This window comes from Myotis myotis, unplaced genomic scaffold (genome assembly GCF_014108235.1).
Source record: "Myotis myotis isolate mMyoMyo1 unplaced genomic scaffold, mMyoMyo1.p scaffold_m19_p_1, whole genome shotgun sequence".
Taxonomy (NCBI): Eukaryota; Metazoa; Chordata; class Mammalia; order Chiroptera; family Vespertilionidae; genus Myotis; species Myotis myotis.
Window position 1 is genome coordinate 47,260,163 of NW_023416313.1, and position 8,567 is coordinate 47,268,729.

The window sequence follows — 8,567 nt, forward strand, 5'->3', positions numbered from 1 at the left end:
CTTTTCTGTAGGAAGGAAGAAAAATGGTCAGAAGTTCCATATGTCCGAACTTTCTTTGCCCTAAGAGGCAAGCCAGACTTGCACAAGAACTGCAAACTTGATCCCTCCCTCCTGGCAATAGAAGCCCAAAACCTGCCAGAGGAAAAGGCTCCAATGCCACCAAAGCCCTCTTACCCTCCATCTGAAGCCCCAGGTGAAGTGTTTTGCCACCCTCACCCTGGGCGTCCAGGGAAAATGCCTCTGCCAGCGGAAAGGCGGACGTCCAGGGCCCTCCCTCCATGGGGGTGACCGGACAGTCTCTTCCCCCTGAAAGAGCGGGAGCGGGGGGGCGGGGGGGGGGGGGGGAACGGCGAATTTGCGAGCATCAGAGTTCAGGTCCTTTTCAGCCTTAAAGACCTGAGCCAGATAAAGAAAGACCTGGGGAGATTCTCCGATAATCCTGATAATTATATTGAGGCCTTTCAGAAAATCAGTCAAGTATTTGATGCATCTTGCGGGGACTTAATGAACCTTCTAAAGCAAACCTTGTCCCACACAGAGAAAGAAAAAGTTTTAGCAGAAGCTTCAGACTTTGGCAATAGTTATTACATCTCCTGTGTACAAGACATTACAAACCCCAATGAGAAAGAAAGATACTTGACAGGGTCTGAGGCAGTTCCTAGTGCAGACCCAAGGTGGGAGCCTGATGTCGAGATGTGGAAAATAAGACACTGTCAGGCCTGCATAGTAGGAGGCCTCAGGAGAAGCAAGGCTAAGCTTATTAATTACTCCAATCTAACTACCATCAGCCAGGAGGCTAATGAGAATCTCTCCTCATTTTTAGAGAGACTTAGAGAGGCATTGGTGAAGCACACCAATCTAACCCCAGGTTCAGTAGAGAGACTGTTGATTTTAAAGGACAAATTCATTATTCAATCAGCCCCAGACATCAGGAGGAAATTGCAGAAATTGGCCATTGGCCCTGAGAGCACTTTAGACGATCTCTTGAAAGTCGCCACCTCTGTGTTGTATAATAGAGAGCAGGAGGAAGAAGATAGAAAAGACAGGAGAAGCCACGCCAAGATGGAGGCTCTTTATGCCAGGCTTAGGGAGAGCAGGAGCCCCCAGTCAGAGCCCGGAGGCAAATGGTCAGTCCTGTTCACTTGCCAACTTGGACATATGCACTGGAATTGCCCCAAGAGGCATAGTAGACCCCTGAAGCCCTGTCCTGGCTTTCAAGGAAACCAATGGAAGTTGGACTGTCCCCGGAGATGGAGGTCTCTTGGGTCAGGGCTTGCGACCCAGCTGGCACAACAGGACTGACAGGGCCCAGGGTCTCCCAACCCAGCCCCTCACAAGATTGTCATTATTTCCATCTAGGAGCCCAGGGTAAGTCTAACAGTGGGGGGCAAGGAAATTAATTCCCTCCTCGACACGGGAGCCACTTTCTCTGTACTTATCTCTAAGCCTGGTCAGTTAATCATCAAAGGCAATAACCATTTTAGGTGTGTCTGGAAGGCCAATAAAGAGATTTTTTCTCGACCTCTAGGGTATAACTGGGGTGAGCTGTTCTTCTCCCATGCCTTCCTAATCATATCAGAGAGCCCTACAGCTCTTTTCGGAAGAGACAGCCCCAGAAGTCTGGGCACCAATTAAAGATATAATGTCATCCCTATTAGCTAGCCCCCCTTCTCAGACCTTGGTTTACACTGATTTTTATTACTCATCTTTAACCATTGCTTGTTTAACCTTTGGGATTTTCATATCTTCCCATTTAGAAGCCCTAAAGATACAACTGGTCCTCCACATGGAACAGCAAATGGAGGCCGCTACATCCATCTTCCGTGGATCCTTAGACCACCCACTTCTAATGGGACCCTGACTGCTGCCCCAAACTACAACACTTTTGCCAGCAGGAAGCGGGAACCAGTCAGAAAGATGTGGCGTCCCCTGTCCCCAACGGCAGTTGGGGTTTCCTAATAGGAGGGGGGACTGAAACAGGAATTTTAGGGGAGTATAATGTTGTAATGTACCCCGTGAATCACAGAAGGACCCCTCAAGAAGTCGAATTAAAGAGTCACATTTATTGCAATCCAGGACCAAGAGGGGGCATTTCACTCTCCCAAATCTCGCAGTGTCCTCCCCAGCCCCAACATCAGATTTATACAGGCAAAGATCACAAAGGTATTGATTACATCCCAGGGTTTGGAATGTGGACCTGGTTTGCACAAAGCAGTTACAGAAGCGAGATTGAGCCAATTAGTTATCTACAAAGATTAATTATAGTTTTGGGTCTTCGGACCACTGAGTTGACAGAAACACATTATCTAGAGCCCTCGGGTCTTGGGACCACTGAGTCAACGGAAACACATTATCTGGAGCCACTGAGGCAATTTAGGATAATTGTGCTGTCCTAGTTCCCAGGTACAGAAGAAAGTGCTTGGATAACCAGTAAGATCACAATCAATGGGACAGCATACGTAAGTTCAGAAAATCAAAATAACTTTTCTATTGTTAAACAAAGCAAATAAGTACAGAAGCCAAACAGCAGGGTTAAAGTTAAACTATAGCTTCAACTTGAGATGATTGTTACCATTCTTCAATAGGAAGGCTTAGGGAATTTATAGAATTGGGGTCCAGGGAACAAAACAGGGCTACAGTTTGGGAAAAGGTACATCTCCATAACACAAGGAAGCCAGGTGCAGGGAGCAGCAATAGTGGCATTTTACATAAGACAAGGAGCTGGAAGTAGCCAAAAAGGTCTATATTTACAAAATAAAGAAGGAAGAGAGCCAGAATGAAAAGAAGAACAAGGAGGGAGGAGGGCATCACATGTCCCATGTGGTGTTTGACCTTTGAGTTCAGGAGTTGCTATAGTGACTGAATCAAAAAGAGGGATAGTGGCCAATCAGAGGGGATATCTGGACACAGGGACTTGAAGCCTTCATAAACTGTGGCAGAAGGGACTGGTGGGACCCTTTCCCCCTCCCCACATGGGAGTCCATTCTGTGGGACTCTTTCACTCTCCCCACATGGGAGTCTGTACTTGTTCTTCAATAAATTTCCACCTTTGCTGTAAAACACACACACACACACACACACACACACACACACACACACACACACACATCAGATCTTTTCCTTGTGGAGGAGAAATGTGTTTTCTCATGTTTTATTTTTATTTATTTAGTGTGTGTGTGTGTGTGTGTGTGTGTGTGAGAGAGAGAGAGAGAGAGAGAGAGAGAGAGAGAGAGAGAGAGAGAGAGGGAGAGAGATGGGGTTTGGAGAGTGGTGATAGGGTAGCTGGCTTTAAAGAGGATGAATAGTTGTGTGTGTGTGAGGGGCGGGGGAGCGCAGGGGCGGTTAGAATGTAACTTGTGCTCTTGTCTGTACACTAAATTGCAAAGAAGACCATCACTTGAAGTATTGCTACTGTGAAATAAACAGAAGCAGCGACCATATTGCCTGGTGTCAACAGGATTAGATTCTTTTTTCTGAAGTGAGCTTTGGTACTTTGTGTCTTTCAAAGCATTTGCCCATTTTATCTAAACTGTCAAATTTACTGGCAAAATATTTTTCAAAATATTTCCTTGTTACCATTTTAACATCTATGGTGATGTCACCTTTCTCATTCCAGATATTGATAAATTAAAAACTCCTGTGGGGTACACAAACTGTTGAAAACAAGTGAGCACAGAACAGCCACTCTTAAGAATTAGCCTCTCTTGGCCCTAACCAGTTTGGCTCAGCGGATAGAGCGTCGGCCTGAGGACTGAAGGGTCCCAGGTTTGATTCCGGTCAAGGGCATGTACCTTGGTTGCAGGCATGTCCCCAGTGGGGAGTGTGCAGGAGGCAGCTGATCCATGTTGCTCTCTCATGGATGTTTCTAGCTCTCTGTCCCTCTCCCTTCCTCTCTGTAGAAAAATCAATGAAATATATTTAAAAAAAAAAAAAGAATTAGCTCCCCCATCATCTGTGGGCACAGACAATAGAGTGGTGAAAGCTTGGGAGGGGCGGGTGTGGGTGGAGACGGGTCAATGGGAAAAACAAACAAACAAACAAACAAACAGACAAACGGGACATGTGTAATTCTTTCAACAATAAAGATAACTATAAAAATGCTTTAGAAAAGTACAAATTGGTAGATACAAAATAGTCATGAGGATATAAACTATAGCATAAGAAATACAGTCAATAATATTGTAATAACTATCTATGTTGCCAGGTGGGTACTGTAGAAATAGCAGGAGGAACACTATGAAAAGTATATGATTGTCTAACTGCTAAGCTGTACACCTGAAACCAATACAAAATAAAATTGAAAGAGAAAAGAAAAAAATGAGCTCTCCCAAACTTTTCCCTGCCCCCTCTGGCCCAATCATATAAGGAATTAAGAATTACCATGTAAGGGAATTGTCTCCCTCGAAGAGAGTTAAATGAGATTCTAGAGAATTGCTTGATAGCATGGAATTAAATTAGTAATAAATGATAGTGGGGTATCTGGAAACCCCAAAATGTTCATTAACTAAATCTATCATTTCTAAAGCACTCATGAACTAAAGAAGCAAAAAGGGCATTTAAAAATATTTTGAAATGAGTGAAAATGAAAACATGACATACCAGAATTTTGGGATGCATCTAAAACAGTACTTAAAATTTACAGCAATAAATGCACTCTGTTTTATAATTTATAGCCCTCTGTTATCCTCAGATGACATATTACAAAGGAAGGAAGATCTCAAATTAATGAACTTGAGAAGGCTAACCTGTATTTTGTAAAACTACTTTTTGAAATTATCTATTTAGATAGTTCTTCATTCTGTAAAGTCAACTCTACTATTTTTTTAGACAGCCCCTTATTCTGAGAAAATAACTTTGCTTTCTAGCCTGCTTGAATAATAAGGGAGATAAACTCAACTGTCTGACCTTGTAGGCCAGAGACTAGATACTCCCATGCTTATGCCAGATGTATTTTTTAATTGAATAGAACTGTGTTGTTTTCAAGGCCACAAGCTTCCAGCGAGATAAGCACACATAGGACTGGCTCTTTAATAAAAAAACAAACAAAAACAAACTCCTGTTTGTTGATTTGCTCAGAATTTGAAAGACATTTTTCTCTGAGCCCACTAGTGTAATAATAATAATAAAGTGGAACTCCATCTCTCTAAGCATTGCTTAGTTTTTCTCCGGTCTTGTGTAACAAACTCAGCTTCCACCTTAAGAAACAAACAAACAAACAAACAAACAAACAAACAAACAAAAAAAGGAAAGAAAAAGAAAAAAAAACTAAAACAAAGTAAGCATAAGAAAGAAAATAATATAGAAGGCAGAAACTAATGAACTAGAAAACAGAAAAAGCAATAGATAAAAATCAATGAAACCAAATGCTTGTTCTTTGAGATCAATAATAACGATAAACCTCTAGCCAGATTTATCAATAGTTAAAGAAAGAGAAAAGCCCTAGCCAGTTTGGCTCAGTGAATAGAGTGTTGGCCTGAGGACTGGAGGTTCCTAGGTTTGATTCTGGCCAAGGGCACATCCCTGGGTTATGGGCTCGATCCCCAGTGTGGGACATGCAGGAGGCAGCCAATTGATGATTCTCTCTCATCATTGATGTTTCTATCTCTCTCTCTCTCTACCTTCCTCTTTGAAATCAATAAAGAAATATTTTTTTAAAAAGAGAAAAGACAAATTATCAATATCAGGAGTGAGAGAGGTGACATCACTATAGATATGAAATTAATAATGTCTCTATATAAAACCCTAATATGCAAATAGACCAAACAGTGGAACAACTGAACAACCAGGTCGCTATGATGTGCACTGATCACCAGGGGGCATGCACGGAACATGGTGGGTATTGGTCATGGCGGGATGGTGGAGCAAGTGAGTGGGGGCACCAGACTAAGGTGGGGCACTGGTCGCTGTCATTGGAGCAGGCCTCTGGTGGTTACTGAAAATTCTTTGCTCCTGCATGCTGTGGTCCCACCGGGGATTGCACCTGCTGCCAGCGCCAGACCCACTCACACCCACTACTAGCACTGGCCCCAATCACTCTGCACTGCCAGCGGGTATGAGCAGTGCTGGTGCCGTCAGCACATGGGAACAGCAGTGGTGGGAGCGGGGCTGCTGGCAGACAGAGGACCAAGGGCCGCAGTGGGAGGCCAGGTGGAGACACAGAGGATGGGCCGAGACCCACCCCTGTGCCCACAGCAGCCTCGCGGCCCACAGTTCCTTTCAAGGTGCACCAATTCATGCACTGAGCCCCTAGTAATAATAAAAATAAGGAAATATTTTGAAAAATATTTTTCTAATAAATTTGATAACTTAGATGAAATGGATAAATTACCAAAACTCACTCCAGAAAAAATAGATAATCCGATTAATTTTGTATCTATTAAAGAAATGAAAAATTTCGTTAAGGTCATTTAAACAAAGAAACCTGCTGGCTTAACTGATAAATTCTACTAAACATTTGAAAAAGAAATAATACTAATTATACAAAAACTCTTCCAAAAAAACTGAAGAGAAAGAAATATTTTTTAACTCATGAAGCCTGATACCCTTTTTGTTTGTTTTTTTGAGAATACAACCAGAAGTCAGCCACCTACCTACAACCCAGAAGAGAGCTCTCCCTAGAATTTGACCATGTTGAGGGGTGATCTCAGATTTTCAGCTTCCAGAACTGTAAGAAATACATTTCTGTGGTTTAAAAGCCACCAAGTTTATGGCATTTTGTTAGAGAAGTCTGAACTGATTAAGACTCTATCCCTTCTCTCCTATTCTCCCTTTCCCCTATAGATAATAGCTTTTCTTCTATTTTATCCATCTGTTCTTTATTTTTCATATCTAAGCAAATCCTATCTAATAAAAGAGAAACATGGTAATTGGCGTACGACTGCTACCCTTCCCATTGGCTAATCAGAGCGATATGCAAATTAACTGCCAGCCAAGATGGCGGCTGGCAGCCAGGCAGCTTGAAACTAACATGAGGCTTGCTTGCTTCAGTGACGGAGGACTCCAACGTTCCCTGCCTGCCTTTCCAGCCTCTGAGCCTGCAGCTTAAGAAACATTGTAACAAATATAGAAGCTAAACAAAACCCCAGAAACCTGCTTTCAGCGAGCTGGGATCTCAGAGCTGGAGTTGATACAGAGTTTCAATTATAGAACCCAAACAAACCAGATACCTGCTTTCAGGAGCGGAGGCCTAAGAGCTGGAGCCTCAGAGCTAAAAATGGACCAGAATAAAAAAAAAAGAAAAAGAAAAAAAGGAGCAGTTGGGAGCTTCAGTTCCAGCCTGAAAACAGCCCTCAGCCCCTCACCCAGACTGGCCAGGCATCCCAGTGGGGACCCCCACCCTGAAGGGTGTGTGACCAGCTGCAAACAGCCATCATCCCCTCACCCAGGCTGGCCAGGCACCCCAGTGGGGACCCTCACCCCGATCCAGGACACCCTTCAGGGCAAACCAGCCAGCCCCACCCATGCACCAGGCCTCTATCCTATATAGTAAAAGGGTAATATGCCTCCCAGCACTGGGATCAGTGGAGCCGAGAGGCCTCCCGGCACCGGGATCAGCGTGACAGGGGGCAGTGCCCAAACCCCCTGATCGCCCTGAGGCTCTGTGTGTGACAGGGGGCGGGGCCACAACCTCCCTATCTGCCCTGCTCTGTTCCTGACAGGGGAAGGCGCCCCAACCCCCTGATCGCCCTGCGGCTCTGTGTGTGACAGGGTGCGGCGCCTCAACCCCCTGATCGGCCCTGCTCTGTGTGTGACAGGGTGCGGTGCCCCAACCCCCCTGCCCCCCACGGGCCCTGCTCTGTGTGTGACGGGGTAGAGCCATAACCTCCCCATTGGCCCTGCCGAGTATGAGAGTGGCGGCGTCCCAACCCTCTGATCCGCCCTGCCCTGAGTATGACAGGGGACGATGCCCCAACTCCCCTATCAGCCCTACTCTGTGAGTGACAGAGGGGAGCTCCTCAACCCCCAATCGGCCCTGCTCTGTGCATGACAGGGGGGAGCTCCCCAACCCCCTGATTGACCCTGCTCTGTGCGTGACAGGGTATGGAGCCCCAACCCCCTGATGGGCCCTGCTCTGTGAGTGACAGGGGGCAGTACCCCAACCCACTGATGGGCCCTTCTCTGTGCGTGACAGGGGGTGGCGCCGCAACCTCCCCATCAACCCTGCCTTGAGTGTGACAGGGGGCGGTGCCCCAACCCCCCAATCGGCCCTACCCTGAGCGTGACTGAGGGTGGCATCGCAACCTCCCGATCCGCCCTGCTCTGTGCATGACAGGGTGTGGCGCCCCAACTCCCCAATGGGCCCTGCTCTGAGCCTGACCAGGGGCTGCACCTAGGGATTGGGCCTGCCCTCTGCCACCCAGAAGCAGGCCTAAGCCAGCAGGTCGTTATCTTCTGAGTGGTCCCAGACTGCGTGAGGACACAGGCTGGGATGAGGGACCCCTCCTTCCCCTGAGTGCACAAATTTTTGTGCACCGGGCCTCTAGTATGTATATAAATGTGTTGCTATTATACCATTCTATCTTTTTTATACAGGGGTTACATATTACAAATATTGTTCTAGACCTTGC